Below are 16,926 nucleotides of genomic sequence, written 5' to 3' on the forward strand. Positions count from 1 at the left end.
TAACCCGTGCACTGGCAGGACCATTAAGGGGACGGAAGGGGCTTGCCCCTCTCTGCAGCCCTTTCTCCTCTCACTTTCCTTCTTCTAGTTTCAGGTGTGTCCTTGCCTCTCTTTTATAAAGTGCTTCAAGCCCCTTCCGATCAGGATGCTGTCCTAAATCCTTCCTAAAGAGAGCTGTTGGAGCCACCAACACTGCTCCACTGAGGAGTAAACAGTGCCTCACTAGGCTCCTCCATTCAGTCATCATCAGCTCCTTTTCTCTCAGTTTCTGTTCATTCATGGAGCCAGGACCCCTGTCCTTGGTACAAGGCATGATGGTTCTCCCCACCCAGGAAAGGAAGATGAATAAGTTATAGTCCTTGCCTTCAGGGGATTAAATACCCTCTGGTGCAATCTACATTACACAGTGGAATATGGCACCTATCACGAAAATATCCGATGGGGCTTCTGGGAAGACTTCTTAATGATGACAGAGTATGAGATGTGCCTGGAAACATGAACAGGATTTCAGTAGCTAGAGATGGGTAGATGGACAGAGATTCCAAGTGGAAGGATGAAGGACAGGGGACAGCAGCAAGGAGTGTGGCTTTCAAGACTTCCTTGTTCCTGGCACGCTGGTCAGGGATAGCCTGGGAGGGAACAGGTAGATTGGGTTTTGGGGATCAGAGCTGCGGGGCCAAGTTAGATGTTAGGCAAGTTGAAAAGAGAACTTAGGGCAAAAGCAGAGGGAGGAAGGAGTTTACTCTGAACAGAGATGGGGGCCTGAGTAGGGCAGATGCCTTCAATTTTGTTTTTGTTTTTGTTTTTTTTTTTTGAGACGGAGTCTCGCTGTCTCCCAGGCTGGAGTGCAATGGCACGATCTTGGCTCACTGCAAGCTCCGCCCCGAGTTCACACCATTCTCCTGCCTCAGCCTCCTGAGTAGCTGGGACTACAGGCGCCCGCCACCTCGCCCGGCTAATTTTTTGTATTTTTAGTAGAGACAGGGTTTCACCGTGTTAGCCAGGATGGTCTCCATCTCCTGACCTCGTGATCCGCCCGCCTCGGCCTCCCAAAGTGCTGGGATTCCAGGTGTGAGCCCCCGCACCCAGCCCAATTTTGGTTTTGAATGAGCAAAAGCCTGGAGCCTGCAGCTGGCTAGGAATTGGGAGGCTGGCCTACAAGGTGGGCCACCTGAGAAAGGGACTCAGGTTAGTGTGACAAACCCTTCGTGTTCACCGGATTTCTTTTCTGGAGGCCTCAACCATTTGGTCCTACTGGAATAGACGTTTCGCTAGAGCTCACAGCAAAGGAGAGTGAGACTTACAGAGGGAGGGAGAGCAGAGGGCCTGAGACACAATTAACCGCCTCTGGGACCCTCCACAGGGAATGGAAGGGTCTAACAATCCCAGAGGCCTGGATTTATAGCTCCCTTTAGGCAGTACAATGAGGGCAGGATTCACCCGACTCAAACCTGGCACCCAAGAGTCAACCCACTCTTCGCTTTCCATCCTCTGCTCCAGCCGGACAGCCACACGCACTGCAGCCCTACTGCTCCCTCTTCCCTGCAGGGCTTCCCTGCCCAGCGTCTATACTCACAGCATCCCCACCTGCTTACCCTGATCCCGAGCACCCAGCTTCCCCATCTGGCCACGGCCATGCCCAACCCCAGCCTTCCTGCCTCTGGGCCCCTTCACATAGGCCTGTTGGTGGTGGTTGGCATTTTATGACAATTAAACAAAAAAGCAGTGAGGTTTACAGGAAAAGAGTCCAAATCTAACCCTGGAATGGGAGGACTTGCTTTCCTTTTCAAACAACCAAGAGTACCAGCTTCTGACAGAAAAGTTTAAAACCTTAAAAATGTGTGAATACATTTTGCCCCACCAATTACATCTCTCAGAATTCATCCTAGGTCTTCATCCTAAGGAAGGAAGGAAACATGCAAAGAAGCAAGTACAAAGATATTCACAAGAGTGCTATTCTATCAAAGAAACCAGAAGTAGATGTCCCAGGAGAAGATCTATTAAATGTACCATGGCACTTACATACAATGGATTTCCATGCAAGCAGTTAAAGTAATGTAGAATTATATTTGTTGACAGAGATGTCGTATTCTACTGCCACTAAGAAACATGGGTTCTATGATAACATCTCATAGAGGACCTATCATGGCGGTTGTGGGAAAGGAAGCACCACTAGCCCAAGCTTCAAAATTAAACTTGAGGTGTCACCCCTAGATGAGATATGCCCACATGTATACATTTTTATTACATATTTGTCAGTATGTATCAATAGATACCATCATGTCTGTAGTCCTGTTTTGGTATTTCCTGACCTTTACAAAAACACTCCAGGACTTCAAAAACAGTGGGGTGTCCCAGGCCCCGATGGACTTGAGAGTGCCTCCTTCAAGTGTGGGCATGCTTATGTGCTCAGGAACAATGCACAGAACGGTACATGGAAACGAGGATCTGGGTGGCACAACTGGTCAAGTGTATTGTCATATCTCTTTGTGTATCTCCATTTCCTGTTCCTTCTACAGAAAACATGTATGTTGGCAAAACTCAACTCTCTCGAAAGGGATTGGATCAGCCTGCTCCTTCCAGCTCCTGTTGTCCTGCCTCCAGGATAAACAGGGTTTCCAGAGGGGACCTTGGGTTCTGCTCATGCTACAGATGCCCGAGGCGGTGCTTGGCCCCTGGAAGATGGACTCGTTCAAGCTGTACTTGTGCAGATACATGCAGGATCATTCACTATGTGTATTTATTTAAGGAAACAGTGATTTTACAATAATGTGTCATTTAAAATAGATTATAACTCAAATGTACCCTGTAAATACGTAAAATATTATGTATCAATAAGAAATAGATTATGAAACTCAGAACTTTAGTTGCTGAGGGAAAAAAGGAAAATGAACTTTGAATTCTCTTGTTGAAAATATGAAGTCTGTCCTAAACTAATAAAGGTTACACAGAGACTTGAAAGTATTGTTCTGTTGCTGGTCTTCAAAACTGGGAGCTGCGAATGTGACACATATAACTAATTTTAAAGGTGTGTCTCAGAAAGGTTCCTACCATCCTAATTTTCACAGATGGACTGAGACCGAGTCCTGAAATCCTTCTAAGGTGATCTACTGACTACTTAGGTGTCATATGCCTAGGAACTCACTGCAGTAAATTACAGGACAGTGAGGCTCAGGTGGGTAGAATTACTGATACATTAGGACCAAGCTGGTGAGAGCCAGACACAGGATAGGAGGCTTGTCTGACTGTAAAGCCAATGAGCTGTGTGTGCAGCACTGCCTAGGGTGAGATGAAGAGTATTAACAAGGGACACCCATGCACCTGCGGATCAGGATTTGTGAATGCATTAGCCTCAGCCATGCCACTAATCACGTGCACCCCAGTGCCCCCAGACCAGCTGTCCACCAATGTGGTGACAAACTAGAAAAGGTTATTTTTATTTTTATTAAAGTTCTGGGATACATGTGCAGAACACGTGCAGGTCTGTTACATAGGTATACACGTGCCATGGTGGTTTGCTGTACCCATCAACCTGTCACCTACATTAGGTATTTCTCCTAATGCTATTCCTCCCCTAGTCCCCCACCCTCCAACAGGCCCTGGTGTGTGATGTTCCCCCCCCGTGTCCATGTGTTCTCATTGTTCAACTCTCACTTATGAGTGAGAACGTGCGGTGTTTGGTTTTCTGTTCCTGTGTTAGTTTGCTAATTAACCATCATTCCTGAGAATGACGGTTTCTACCTTCATCCACATCCCTGCAAAGGACATGAAGTCATCCTTCTTTATGGCTGCATAGTATTCCATGGTTTATATGTGCCACATTTTCTTTGTCCAGTCTATCACTGATGGGCATTTGGGTTGGTTCCAAGTCTTTGCTATTGTGAATAGTGCTGCAATGAACATACGTGTACATGTGTCTTTATAGCAGCATGATTTATAATCCTTTGGGTACACACCCAGGAATGGGACTGCTGGGTCATATGGTATTTCTGGTTCGAGATCCTTGAGGAATTTTCACACTATCTTCCACAATGGCTGAACCCATTTACACTCCCACCAACAGTGTAAAAGCGTTCCTATTTCTCCACATCCTCTCCAGCATCTTTTGTTTCCTGACTTTTTAATAATTGTGATTCTAACTGGTGCCAAATGGTATCTCATTGTGGTTTTGACTTGCATTTCTCTAATGACCAGTGATGACAAGCTTTTTTTTCATACGTTTGTTGGCCACATAGATGTCTTCTTTTGAGAAGTGTTTGTTCATATCCTTCAGCCACTTTTTGATGGGGTTTTTTTTTCTTATAAATTTAAGTTCCTTGTAGATACTGGATATTAGTCCTTTGTCAGATGGACAGATTGCAAAAATTTTTTCCCATTCTGTAGGCTGCCTGTTACTCTGATGGTAGTTTCTTTTGCTGATGCTCTTTAGTTTAATTAGATCCATTTGCCAGTTTTGGCTTTTGTTGCCACTGCTTTTGGTGTTTTAGTCATAAAGTCTTTACCCATGTCTGTGTCTTGAATGGCATTGCCTAGGTTTTCTTTTAGGATTTTTATGGTTTTAGGTCTTATGTTTAAGTCTTTAATCCATCTTAAGTTAATTTTTTTGTATAAGGTATGGGGAAGGGGTCCAATTTCAGTTTTCTCCATATGGCTAGCCAGTTTTCCCAACACCATTTATTAAATAGGGATTCCTTTCCACATTGCTTGCTTTTGTCAGGTTTGTCAAAGATCAGACAGTTGTAGATGTGTGGCATTAATCCTGAGGCCTCTGTTCTGTTCCATTGGTCTATACATCTGTTTTGGTACCAGTACCATGCTGTTACGGTTACTGTAGCCTTGTAGTATAGTTTGAATTCAGGTAATGGGATGCCTCCAGCTTTGTTCTTTTTGCTAAGGATTGTCTTGACTATGTGGGCTCTTTTTTGATTCCATATGAAATTTAAAGTAGTTTTTTCTAATTCTGTGAAGAAAGTCAATGGTAGCTTGATGGGGACAGTATTTAATCTATAAATTACTTTGGGCAGTATGGCCATTTTCAGGATATTGATTCTTCCTATCCATGAGCATGGAATGTTTTTCCATTTGTTTGTGTCCTCTCTTTTTTCCTTGAGCAGTGGTTTGTAGTTCTCCTTGAAGAGCTCCTTCACATCCCTTGTAAGTTGTATTCCTAGGTATTTTATTCTCTTTGTAGCAATTGTGAATGGGAGTTCACTCATGATTTGTCTGTTTGTCTGTTATTGGTGTATAGGAATGCTTGTGATTTTTGCACATTGATTTTGTATCCTGAGACTTTGCTGAAGTTGCTTATCAGCTTAAGGAGATTTTGGGCTGAGATGATGGGGTTTTCTAAATATGCAATCATGTCATCTGCAAACAGGGACAATTTGACTTCTTCTCTTCCTATTTGAATACTCTTTATTTCTTTCTCTTGCCTGATTGCCCTGGCCAGAACTTCCAATACTATGTTGAATAGGAGACAGGACATCCTTGTCTTGTGCCGGTTTTCAAAGGGAATGCTTCCAACTTTTGCCCATTCAGGATGATATTGGCTGTGGGTTTGTCATAAATAGCTCTTATTGAGATACGTTCCATCAATACCTAGTTTACTGAGAGTTTTTAGTATGACGGGGTGTTGAATTTTATTGAAGGCCTTTTCTGCATCTAGTGAGGTAATCATGTGGTTTTTGTCGTTGGTTCTGTTTATGTGATGGATTAAGCTTATTGATTTGTGTATTTTGAACCAGCCTCGCATCTAGGGATGAAGCTGACTTGATGGTGATGGATAAGCTTTTTGATGTGCTGCTGCATTCAGTCTGCCGGTATTTCACTGAGGATTTTCGCACTGATGTTCAGGGATATTGGCCTGAAAGTTTTTGTTTTGGTGTGTCTCTGCCAGGTTTTGGTGTCAGGATGATGCTGGCCTCATAAAACGATTTAGGGAGGAGTCCCTCTTTTTCTATTGTTCGGAATAATTTCAGAAGGAATGGTACCAGCTCCTCTTCGTCCCTCTGGTAGAATTCGGCTGTGAATCCATCTGGTCCTGGGCTTTTTTTGGGTGGTAGGCTATTAACTACTGCCTCAATTTCATAACTTGTTATTGGTCTATTACAGGGATTTGACTTCTTCCTGGTTTAGTCTTGGGAGGGGGTATGTGTTCAGGAATTTATCCATTCACTGTAAATTTTCTAGTTTATTTGCACAGAGGTGTTTACAGTATTCTCTGATGGTAGTTTGTATTTCTATGGGATCAGTGGTGACATCCCCTAGATCATTTTTTATTGTGTCTATTTGATTCTTCTCTCTTTTCTTCTTGAATAGTCTGGCTAGCAGTCTATCTATTTGGTTAATCTTTTCAAAAAACCAGCTCCTGGATTAATTGATTTTTTTGAAGGGTTTTTCATGTCGCTATTTCCTTTAGTTCTGCTCTGATCTTAGTTATTTCTTGTCTTCTCCTAGTGTTTGAATTTGTTTGCTTTTTCTCCTCTAGATCTTTTAATTGTGATGTTTGGGTGTCGATTTTGGATCTTTCGTGCTTTATGTTTTTCTCTAAAGTGGTTATTCTAGTTAGCAATTTCTCTAACCTTTTTTCAAGGTTCTTAACTTCCTTGCATTGGGTTAGCACATGCTCCTTTAGCTCGGAAGAGTTTGTTATTACCCACCTTCTGAAACATACTTCTGTCAATGTGTCAAACTCATTCTCTATCCAATTTTGTTCCCTTGCTGGTGAGGAGTTGTAATCCTTTGGAGGAGAAGAGGTATTCTGGTTTTTGGAATTTTCAGCCTTTTGGTGCTGGTTTTCCCTCATCTTTGTGGATTTATCTACCTTTGGTCTTTGATGTTGGTGACCTTCGGATGGGGTTTTTGAGTGGACATCTGTTTTGTTCATGTTGATGAAATTCCTTTCTGTTTGTTAGTTTTCCTTCTAATAGTCAGGTCCTTCTGCTGCAGGTCTGCTGGAGTTTGCTGGAGGTGTCTGCCTGGGTATCAACAGCAGAGGCTGCGGAACAGCAAAAATTGCTGCCTGTTCCTTCCTCTGGAAGCTTCATCCCAGAAGGCACCCGCCAGATGCCAGTCAGAGCTCTCTTGTATGAGGTGTCTGTCGACCCCTGTTGAGAGGTGGTGTCTCCCAGTCAGGAGGCATAGTGGTCAGGAATCCACTTGAGGAGGCACTCTGTTCTGTAGCAGAGCTCGAGTGCTCTGCTGGGAGGTCCGCTGCTCTGTTCAGAGCCGGCACGCAGGGATGTTTAAGTCTGCTGAAGCTGTGCTCACAGATGCCCCTTCCCCTAGGTGCTCTGTTCCAGGGAGATGGGAGTTTTATCTATAAGCCCCTGACTAGGGCTGCTGCCTTTCTTTCAGAGATGCCCTGTCCCGAGAGGAGGAATCTAGAGAGGCAGTCTGGCTACAGCGGCTTTGCCGAGCTGTGGTGGGCTCCACCCAGTTCAAACATCCGGGTGGCTTTGTTTACACTGTGAGGGGAAAACTGCCTATTCAAGCCTTAGTGATGGCAGACGCCCTTCCCCCAACCAAGCTTGAGTGTCCCAGGTCAACTTCAGACTGCAGTTCTGGCAGGGAGAATTTCAAGCCAGTGGATCTCAGCTTGCTGGGCTCTGTGGGTGGGGGTGGGATCTGCTGAGCTAGACCACTTGGCTCTCTGGCTTCAGCCCTCTTTCCAGGGAAGTGAATGGTTCTGTCTTGACTGGCATTCCAGGTGCCACTGAGGTATGAACAAAAACTCCTGCAGCTAGCTCAGTGCAAAACGACCACAGATTTGCGCTCGAAACCCAGGGCCCTGGTGATATAGGCACCTGAGGAAATCTCCTGGTCTGTGGGTTGCAAAGGCCATAGGAAAAGCGTAGTATCTGGGCCAGAATGCACCGTTCCTTACAGCACGGTCCCTCACAGCCTCCCTTGGCTAGGGGAGGGAGTTCCTCCATCCCTTGTACTTCCCAGGTGAGGCAATGCCCCATCCTGCTTCTGCTCACCCTTTGTGGGCTGTACCCACCATCTAACCAGTCCCAGTGGGATGAACCAGGTACCTCAGTTGGAAATGCAGAAACTACCCACCATCTGTGTGACCTCCCTGGGAACTACAGACTGGAGCTGTTCCTATTTGACTGTCTTGCCTATTTCCATTTTTTTTTTTAAAGGCAGGAGTAACCAGAGCGACATAAGGTCAGTTTGTGTTCCCCAGTGTGGCGTGGACTTGAAGAGATATAATAAAGGTGGAGCAGTAACAGTTCACCTGTGAGGAGAAGGAAGCTCAAATTTCTTCGTGCATCACTCTGTGCCAGGACTTCCCATAAAGCATCTTATTTAATCCCTCGTCCTCATTTTACAGAAGAAAATTTAAGTCTGCACCTTCCCCACAGCACCTGCAGGCAGAGAGTTGAGTCCTCAAGATGCTGGTCTGCCCCTGCATGCTGCTCCCTCCCTAAGAGGCGGACAAGCTGCACTCTCTGCACCTGCACCTCTCTGGACAAACAGAGCTTGTACCTGCACAACACTCACGGCAGAAGCTTCACTTCCATTTCACACCAGAAACACCGGTGCCAACTTCAAATTGTAAGTAGAAGAAAAGGAGAAGCACTCGTAAAGTTACAAGACAAAAAGAAACACAGGAGGGGAACAATTTTTCCAATCCATCCCCATCCAGCATCAACAACACAACAACGAAGAAAAGCAAAACCTGTCAGGACAACCGGATTTGGAAGAATCCTTGCCGTTGCCATTGCCACCTTCTCTTCCCAGCCCTCCTTGCCCCTCAGTGTTGCCTCTTAACATTTTGTTCCGTTCAAACGTCAAGGGAGCCTCTGTATTGTTTTTGAGGTTTGGCTTTCTGAAAACCTTGGTTTTCACGAGTGAGCACGTCAAAAGTTAAATCTCCTTCTCTTTTGACTGTGAGCCTTTTTAGGAAGGGTGGCAATGTACATTCCAAACCTATTGGCTCAGGGTGGCTGTGCAGCGCTGACACAATGAACAGCTGTGCACCCGCTAGAGGCCTGTCTGAGATGCAGGTGTGCTGAGCTCACCCATCATCTGCTGGGAAGGCAAACATCAGTGCAGGATGAATGAAATTGACCCTAACTCTGCAAAGCAACAGAAAAGAAAATTGGCTAGGTGTGGTGGCTCATGCATGTAATTCCAACGCTTTGGGACACTGAGGCGAAGGACGGATTGAGGTCAGGAGTTTGAGATCAGCCAGGACAACATCGTGAGACCCTGTTTCTACAAAAACTAAAAATAGCTGGGTGTGGTAGTGTGCTTGTCGTTCCAGAAATTTGGGAGGCTAAGGTGGGGGGATCGCTTGGACTCCAGAGTTCAAGGCTGAAGTGAGCTATGATTGTGCGCTGCACTCCAGCTTAGGTGACAGAGTGAGACCATATCTGGGAGACAAAAAAAAAAAAAAAACAGAAGAAAAAGAAAATACCATGGCCAGATAAAGTACTTAGTAAGCCCACAGTAATTTGCCACAGGAGGGAGGAAGCAAATTCCAGGCTGAAATCTAGTTCCTCATTTCCCGAAATCATTCATGCCCCCTCTCTCCCTGTACGAAATGCCTAGAGCTTGGTGTCAATTTTAAGCTTGATTTTACAGCAAACAGGGAAGGTATCTCAGTTCAATATATTGGGACATCCTCTGAAGATGATTCTACTAGCACTCACTTCAGAAGCCCTGTGTGCATGCAAAGGAATTCTTAGATAAACAATGAAGTGATCCCACAGCACCTGCATCCCTACTATAACTTAAAAACCACCCACACACCCGATCCTGATGTTTAAATAACAAGCCACTGGTATGTCTAGGACACCTGCACAAAGGAGATGTAAACCTACAGCTTCTAGCATGAAAATCTGCCAACTTAGCATCCCTGTCACCTACAACTGATGGAGAGTGAGATTAAGCAACTACCTAAAAATGTCATTCCTACAAACTTAGTGTCATTAGAAACAAAAATAACGAACACACTTACTTTGTTTATCAGTGTTTTTTGTCACCAAGGCACAAGGGAATTTTATCAATGAACCTTGCTATTCCGAAACCACAAAAGTTAGTGGTGGTTCATTAACATAACATGGTAAGGGGTTCTCAAAAGCACCCCCAGTATGCTCTTACCAAGCACATTCACCCCCCAGGAGGACGAGGCAATGCTTTCTGGGGGTTATAATTTAAATATGCTAAAATGCACAGATCTTCAGCTATTAACATAACTGTCTACACCTGTCTAACTACCACCCAAAACAAAATAGAGAACATTCCCATCATCCCAGAAAGTCCTCCTGTGCCCTTTTCAGTCAATCTCTACCCTCAACAGGTAGCCCTGCCTGCTGTCACTATAGCTAAGTTTAGTCTGTTCTCAAACTTCATATGAATGAAATGACAGAGTACAGTTCTGTTGAATCTGGCTTCTTTCACTCAACATGATGTCTCTGAGACGGGATTTGTGCTGTTGCATGTATCTGTAATTCATTCTTTTTAGTTTTGGAATCATAGTCCATTGCACGAATAGATCACAATTTGTTTATCCAGTCTCTTGTAGATGGACATTTGGGTTATTTCCTATAATTAAGAATAAGGCTGCTATTTACAAGCTTCCACAAGTCTTTTTGTGTGTGTGGACATATGTTTCCAATTCTTTTGGGTCAACATCTGGGAGTGAGCTTGCTCTGTCATATAGGAAGAGTGTGATTAGCTTTATCAGACACAGCCAAAGAGTTCTCCAAAGTGACTGTCTGAACAAAGCAAGTGTACGTGCATTCCGGTTGCTCCACATCCTCAGCAGCACTTGGTATGGTGTCTGTTTCCACTCCAGTGGCTCATGGGGGAAAGGGAGCGTGCATGAGGTGGGACAACTCTGGCAAATCGTCCCACCACCCTGTGAGCTATTCAGGACTGAAGCAACTGCTCTCCACGGACTCGCAGGACGGCCCAAGGTTACAAGCTCCAGAGAGGACACTGGTCTGGAGGCGGCGAGTTACCTCCACTGATTATTCACAGTCAGGTACAGATCCAACTCCCCCTTCTTCTCTTTCCCCACTTCTCGCTACTGCCCTTGCCCTTGACTAGTTAAACAAAATTAAAAATAAATAAATAAATAAAGCTCCAGAAAGGAAACCCTGAAGAAAACAAGAACTCTAGACTCCCTCTCCATTCAGGACATACGGAATTGGGTGTGTTTGGTTTGAATTGGTGGTAACATTTAAACTCTTGTTCACTGTTAAATAAATAGGCAGGCAGTGAGGAGAAGACATTTCCCAATTTTCCCAGAGTGTGAGGAAGGGGAGTGCTGTTACTGTTCTTTGCCTGCTTATTTGAGAGAAAGGTGAAACCCTTGACTCCCTGAAATTATTAGCTGGTTTTTCTTTTCCAGGACAGAAATTATTAGCTGGTTTTTAATTTCCTATTTTTCTCCTTAGGACCCAATTTGAGAGACCAAAATGTTGGTTTAACCAAATAGCTATTTTACATCACCCAGAACGACCCCTGCCCTACTCTGCTGTCTCTTCCTGAAGCTGTTATCTGGATGTAAAGACAGGTGGTTCCTGGGCCATTCTCCACAGGGCGTGTCATGGGAAACCAGGCAGGGAAACAGCACATTGCACCTGAGATATGCGACTTTTATTTCCAAGGTAAAAATGGGACAGGTTTAAAACGGGTACTGTGTGGTTTAAAAATAAGCAGTCTGAGCTGGGAGCGGTGGCTCACACCTGTAATCCCTGCACTTTGGGAGGCCAAGGAGGCAGATGGGTAACCTGAGGTCAAGAGTTCGAGATCAGCCTGGTCAACATGGTGAAACTCTGTCCCTACTAAAAGTACAAAAATTAGCCAGGCGTGGTGGTGTACCCCTATAGTCTCAGCTATTTGTGGGGCTGAGGCAGGAGAATCACTTCCTGGGAGGCGGAGGCAGCAGTGAGCTATAACCTTGCCACTGCACTCCAGCCTGGGTGACAGAGCGAGACTCTGTCTCAGAAAAAAAGAAGACAGGCAGTCTGTACTCTTTTACTTTCAAGAACAACATAAAGCAAGCAATGTTCACTGAAGACACATGCGCAGTCTCTATCTTCCGTGTCTCAGGGGCAATTGTCCACCTGGAGCCTTGGGAAGGGCTGCAGAGGCACCTGGACGCCCAGCCTCAACCCTTGCTGGGGCTCTCCTCTGGCAGAGGTGAGACTGCAGCTTCCAGGAATTGTGCTGGGGGCCTGTGTGTCTCTGGCACCTTGTTATATTGTGTGCTTATAGGCAATTTTAATAATCACTATTTCTAGATTGCAATCTTCCTGTGGTTATATAGAAAGCCAAGAGAGGCCCTGTGCAAAGTTATCCTGGTCCAGAAGAGAAAAATTGGATGCCTAACGATCGCCAAACCCCCGATCATCCAGACAATTAGGGTCAAGGTCAAAGCGCAGTATTTAGGACAGACATTGATAAAGACAGGGCGAATGGCCACCTCACCTTGTCACCATCTGAGTGGGGAGCCCTGAGATGGGTCCCCTCCCACCGGCAATGGCCCGCTGGCCTCCACAGGTGGAAGGTGCAGGGATGCAGGCACTAAAGCTGTTCTCCTGCCCCTGCAGAGCCCAGCCCTGGAACAGATGGATTCCATTTCATTTCATTCACTCACTGCTGGCTGCACTGCCGGAACGCACGCCCTATGGCACCATCCGTGAGTTACTCACGCTTCCCCAACAGAGGGACAGGGTACTTTGCTCACCCCTCCTCCCACAGAGGGGGATGAAGTCAGGAGCCTGGTGGAGTCACCACTGAGGAAGGGCTTCTGAAAGGACCAAAGACAGTGACCAGCAAGTGTTTCTTGCAAGGCCGAAGAGCTGAAGCTTCCAGGAGGGACTGCACAGTCTTGAAAAGCATCATCCGTGTCCCCTCGGGCTGCCATAACAAAACACCACAGACCGGGTGACTTAAATCAGAGATATGTATCTGCTTGCAGTCCTGGAGGCTGGAAGTCTGCGATCAGGGAGCCAGCATGGTTGGGTTCTGGCAAGCACCTCTTCCTGGCTTGCAGAGACCTCCCATCTCACTGTGTGCTCCTTTTTGTGCACGAATAGTGTGATCAAGCTCTCTGCTGTCCCTTAAAAGGGCACTAATCCCAACATGAGGGCCCCACCCTCCTGACCACAGCTAACCCTAGTTATCTGCTCAAGTCTCCATGATCCAGCCATCACACTGGAGGTTAAGGCTGCAACTCTGGGATTTGAAGCAAGACACATTCAGTCCATAGCAAGCATAAGCAGGCTGCCAGGGCTCCAATCCCAGCTCTGCCATTGACTCATTACTTAACCACTGTGGCTCAGCTTTGTCCTCTGTAAAATGGGGAAAACATACTTTGTAGGGCTACTGTGAGGCTTAAGTGAATTACTAAGTGTAAAGTACTATAAAAGGTGCGTGGCACACGGTAAGTGCCATACATGTTACCTATAACTAATGATTTTTTACACAATTGATTATAATCACCATTCTTATTCAGACATCCTAGATGTGGCCAACGGTGATGTGTGATGATTCCTTAATGAGTTTTGAGGGGGAACTGGGTCCCAGGGAGTATGATCTGCTCCTGCTGTCAGGAGACGGGCTACCCACCATTCCTCTCAGAGAGGTGCAAGGGTTGAGCTGTGCTACAGAAGTCCCAGATTACACTGGGAATAGGTTGCTGATTGGTGACAGATAGTAAGTGTTAATAGTGACGCCGCTGCCAAGAGAAAGCTAAGTCTCTTTTTTATACTCCAATACAAACATCAGCCCCTGGTGCCCAATGCCCATTGGCTGCCTTCTATTTTAATTAATTGGTGCAGGCGAACATCCCCTCATCAGGCAGTGGTAAGCATGATGCTCTCTTATCTGCTCTCATCTCCATAGAATACCACTGAAGACACACTCAGATCTCGCTCTTTGATGGTGAAGGATGTTCACCAATAATTCTGTGCCCAAATAGACGAGAAAAGAGGAGATGATTGCTCATGAAAAGTGCTGCCAAGTAGCTGCATATCAAAAGGCTGACCAGGCTGCCAGCCTGAGTCACGGCCCCAGGAAGAAGAGGGTGAGTCTCGGCCCAGGTTGTGCTCCAGAGCCTCAGCTGCTTCCACAGAGATGGGGAAGGAGTGAAGCTGCCTCCATCACACAGAGTGGAACTGCCCGGGCCACATGCTTATCTTTATCTTGGCCTTATCACTGAATGAAAGGGGACTTCTGAGCTGGAAGTCCTGGAGACCCTCTTGGCCTTGAGGCTTTTATCGAGACTCCCAGATGGCAGGAGCCATACACTGAAGACATCTAGTTATTGTCACTGATGATGGTAAAGACTTCTCCCACCCCACAGCGGGCCTCACCGGTGCTAAAGGCAAACAGTCACCCACAGGGCCTCACAGGAGTGACGCCAGGAAGGACACGGTCCCCAGCCTCTATTTTGCTACTCGGAATTAATGAAGATGAAGAGAATAGAAATCACGTAACAGAAAGCATATACGCATGAACATACCCTGAATATGAGATATTTCATCTTACCGAAAAGTCCCTGTCAGTCACCCTTTGGGCATTCAGAATACCCCTGAAAATGCTAATTGGACCTGGAAGACACATGGATCCTAAATCAGAGTACTGTGTGAGCAGTCACGTCAAGCCACATGATCAACAAGACACATCCTCCTGGATCTTCAGTCTCACCCAAAGATTTAGAAAACAGATCCTTTCATATTAAAACCAATAACATGGCTGGGCGTGGTGGCTCATGCCTGTAACCCCAGCACTCTGGGAGGCTGAGGTGGGTGGATCACCTGAGGTCAGAAGTTCAAGACCAGCCTGGCCAACATGGCGAAACCCCATCTGTACTAAAAATACAAAAACTGGCCGGGCATGGGGGCGCATGGCTGTAATCCCAGCTACTTGGGAGGCTGAGGCAGGAGAACGGCTCCAACCCAGGAGGTGCAGGTTGTAGTGAGCCAAGATCATGCCACTGCACTCCAGCCTGGGTAACAGAGTGAGATTCTGTCTCAAGAAAACAAAACAAACCAACAAAAAACCCATAACATTTTTACAATACATTTGAATAATTTATTTTTACCTAAAACTAGCATCTTTGAGTAAGTCTCATTTTTGAGATGTGATGCCACAGGATACTTCCTCACACCTCCCAGGGCGTGTTCTCGCTCTCCTCTGTTACAGGCCTTCCATGGGCGAGTTGGAGGAGAGTGGAATTAAGTCATGAATGTGTATCTGGGTTGGAAAATAATTTATATCAGTTTGCAGAGGACACCCACTGGTGACCTGAGCAGGAGCTGAAGATGCTGGGGTGGACATGGAGGCCATGAATTCCCCAACCTTGACCTACATCATGACTGTGCTCCCAGCCAGGCTTCTGTTGCTCATGGTCACTGCTGTGGCTAAGGCTGTTTTGCCTTCCATGCAGTGGATTTCCTGGGGCACGTCTCAATCTGTATCTCAGATTTGAGATGTATGAGAGAGACTCTCAGGAGGGGAGAGATGTCCCCTTGGGGACATGGCCACTGGCCTCCTTGACCTGAGTGGCAGGACTTGCAGGGATGGTCTCCGCAGTGGAGTAAGTTGTTGAATCGGGAGTGAGGACTCGGGATTCAGATGGACCTGGGATGGAACTGTGCCTCTGAGCCTTAGACTGCGACACTCAAAAGGTTAATTAACCTCTCCGCGCCTCATTTTCCTCCTCTGTAAAATCAAGACTGCCTCACAGGGCTGTCCTGCCTAGCCTGGTCAGCTGCGCTCCCACTCTCACATGATCCTTTCACCAGAACCCTGAGAGGTCCTGGAACGAAACCCTTCAAACTAAGTATATACTTCTTCCTTCCACAAATTCTACTCCTCCCCGGCCCCAAACATCTGTACAGTGCCTTGTGCTGATCTTGAAACAGCTCTGACTGTAAAATAACTTAGCTGGAGCCAATGAGCTCAGTGGCTGGAGCACGGTACCAGGCGTCTGAGCCCCTGCCAGCTGGCCACGATCCATCCCTCCGGCAGCCTTCCCGGAGCAGAAAAATCCGGGGACCCCTTGATGAGACATTTTCTCCAATGTTTTCTTTAATTCTGACAACTGCAACTGAAATTTAGCAGCAGCTTCTCGCCCTCCAGGGATTCTTCTCTCTCTCTCCCTCTCACTATTACACTTTTTACTGCCCCTCCACACCAAAGTTCATGGTTGTTGTTGTTTTTTTTTTAAATAGAAAAACGTTCTTGGGGGAGAAAAGACTTGAATTAATAAAGATTTTATGATAACCCAATGAAAATTGTGAAAAATGTCTATCCCAAGTACCGAATTCAGAAATGAAAATAATGCTTTCTACTTTTAATGTCAATTTCTTTTTTTCATGAAAAGAATAATGTTACATCCACCACTAACGTGACTTCCTTCTGCCAGCAGTTTTTGAGAACTTATTATGTGTCAAGCTGTTGGTTACTTCTGAGACACACAAAGATGAAGAAAACACACTCCCACAGACCTCATCAATAAGCATCCAAGCATGTGACAGAATGAGGTGCACATTGCCGGCTAGCAGTTCACGCACATACAGACACACTGCTGGGGGCACAGGCAGATTCACCAGCACATGTTGCAATCATTCCGACTTCCAACAACGGGTATCCCAAATCATAAACATGTATATTTTTTGCCTAAAACCAACCCTCATTTCCTCCCCTTGTCTCTAGTATTTCCTATTTTCATCAATGACACACTGGCCTTGGGCATAAGTGAGAGGCAGGTCCTGGTTTCAGGCTCCACTCTCTTCTGTCAAACCCTTCTTCTCAAGCCTGTAATCCCAGCACTTTGGGAGGCCGAGATGGGCGGATCGCGAGGTTAGGAGATCGAGACCATCTTGGCTAACATGGTGAAACCCCGTCTCTACTAAAAAATACAAAAAACTAGCCGGGCGAGGTCCCAGCTACTCG

The 16,926-nt window shown here is 46.0% G+C and overlaps 1 protein-coding gene across 1 annotated transcript in view; it reads right to left on the reverse strand.

Annotated features, from left to right (window-relative positions):
- Positions 1 to 16,926, reverse strand: part of ATP8A2 (ATPase, aminophospholipid transporter, class I, type 8A, member 2) — a 560,732-nt gene that overhangs the window by 67,088 nt on the left and 476,718 nt on the right. The window lies entirely within an intron of this gene.

The sequence above is a fragment of the Colobus angolensis genome, unplaced genomic scaffold (assembly GCF_000951035.1).
Source record: "Colobus angolensis palliatus isolate OR3802 unplaced genomic scaffold, Cang.pa_1.0 Scaffold113, whole genome shotgun sequence".
Lineage (NCBI taxonomy): Eukaryota > Metazoa > Chordata > Mammalia > Primates > Cercopithecidae > Colobus > Colobus angolensis.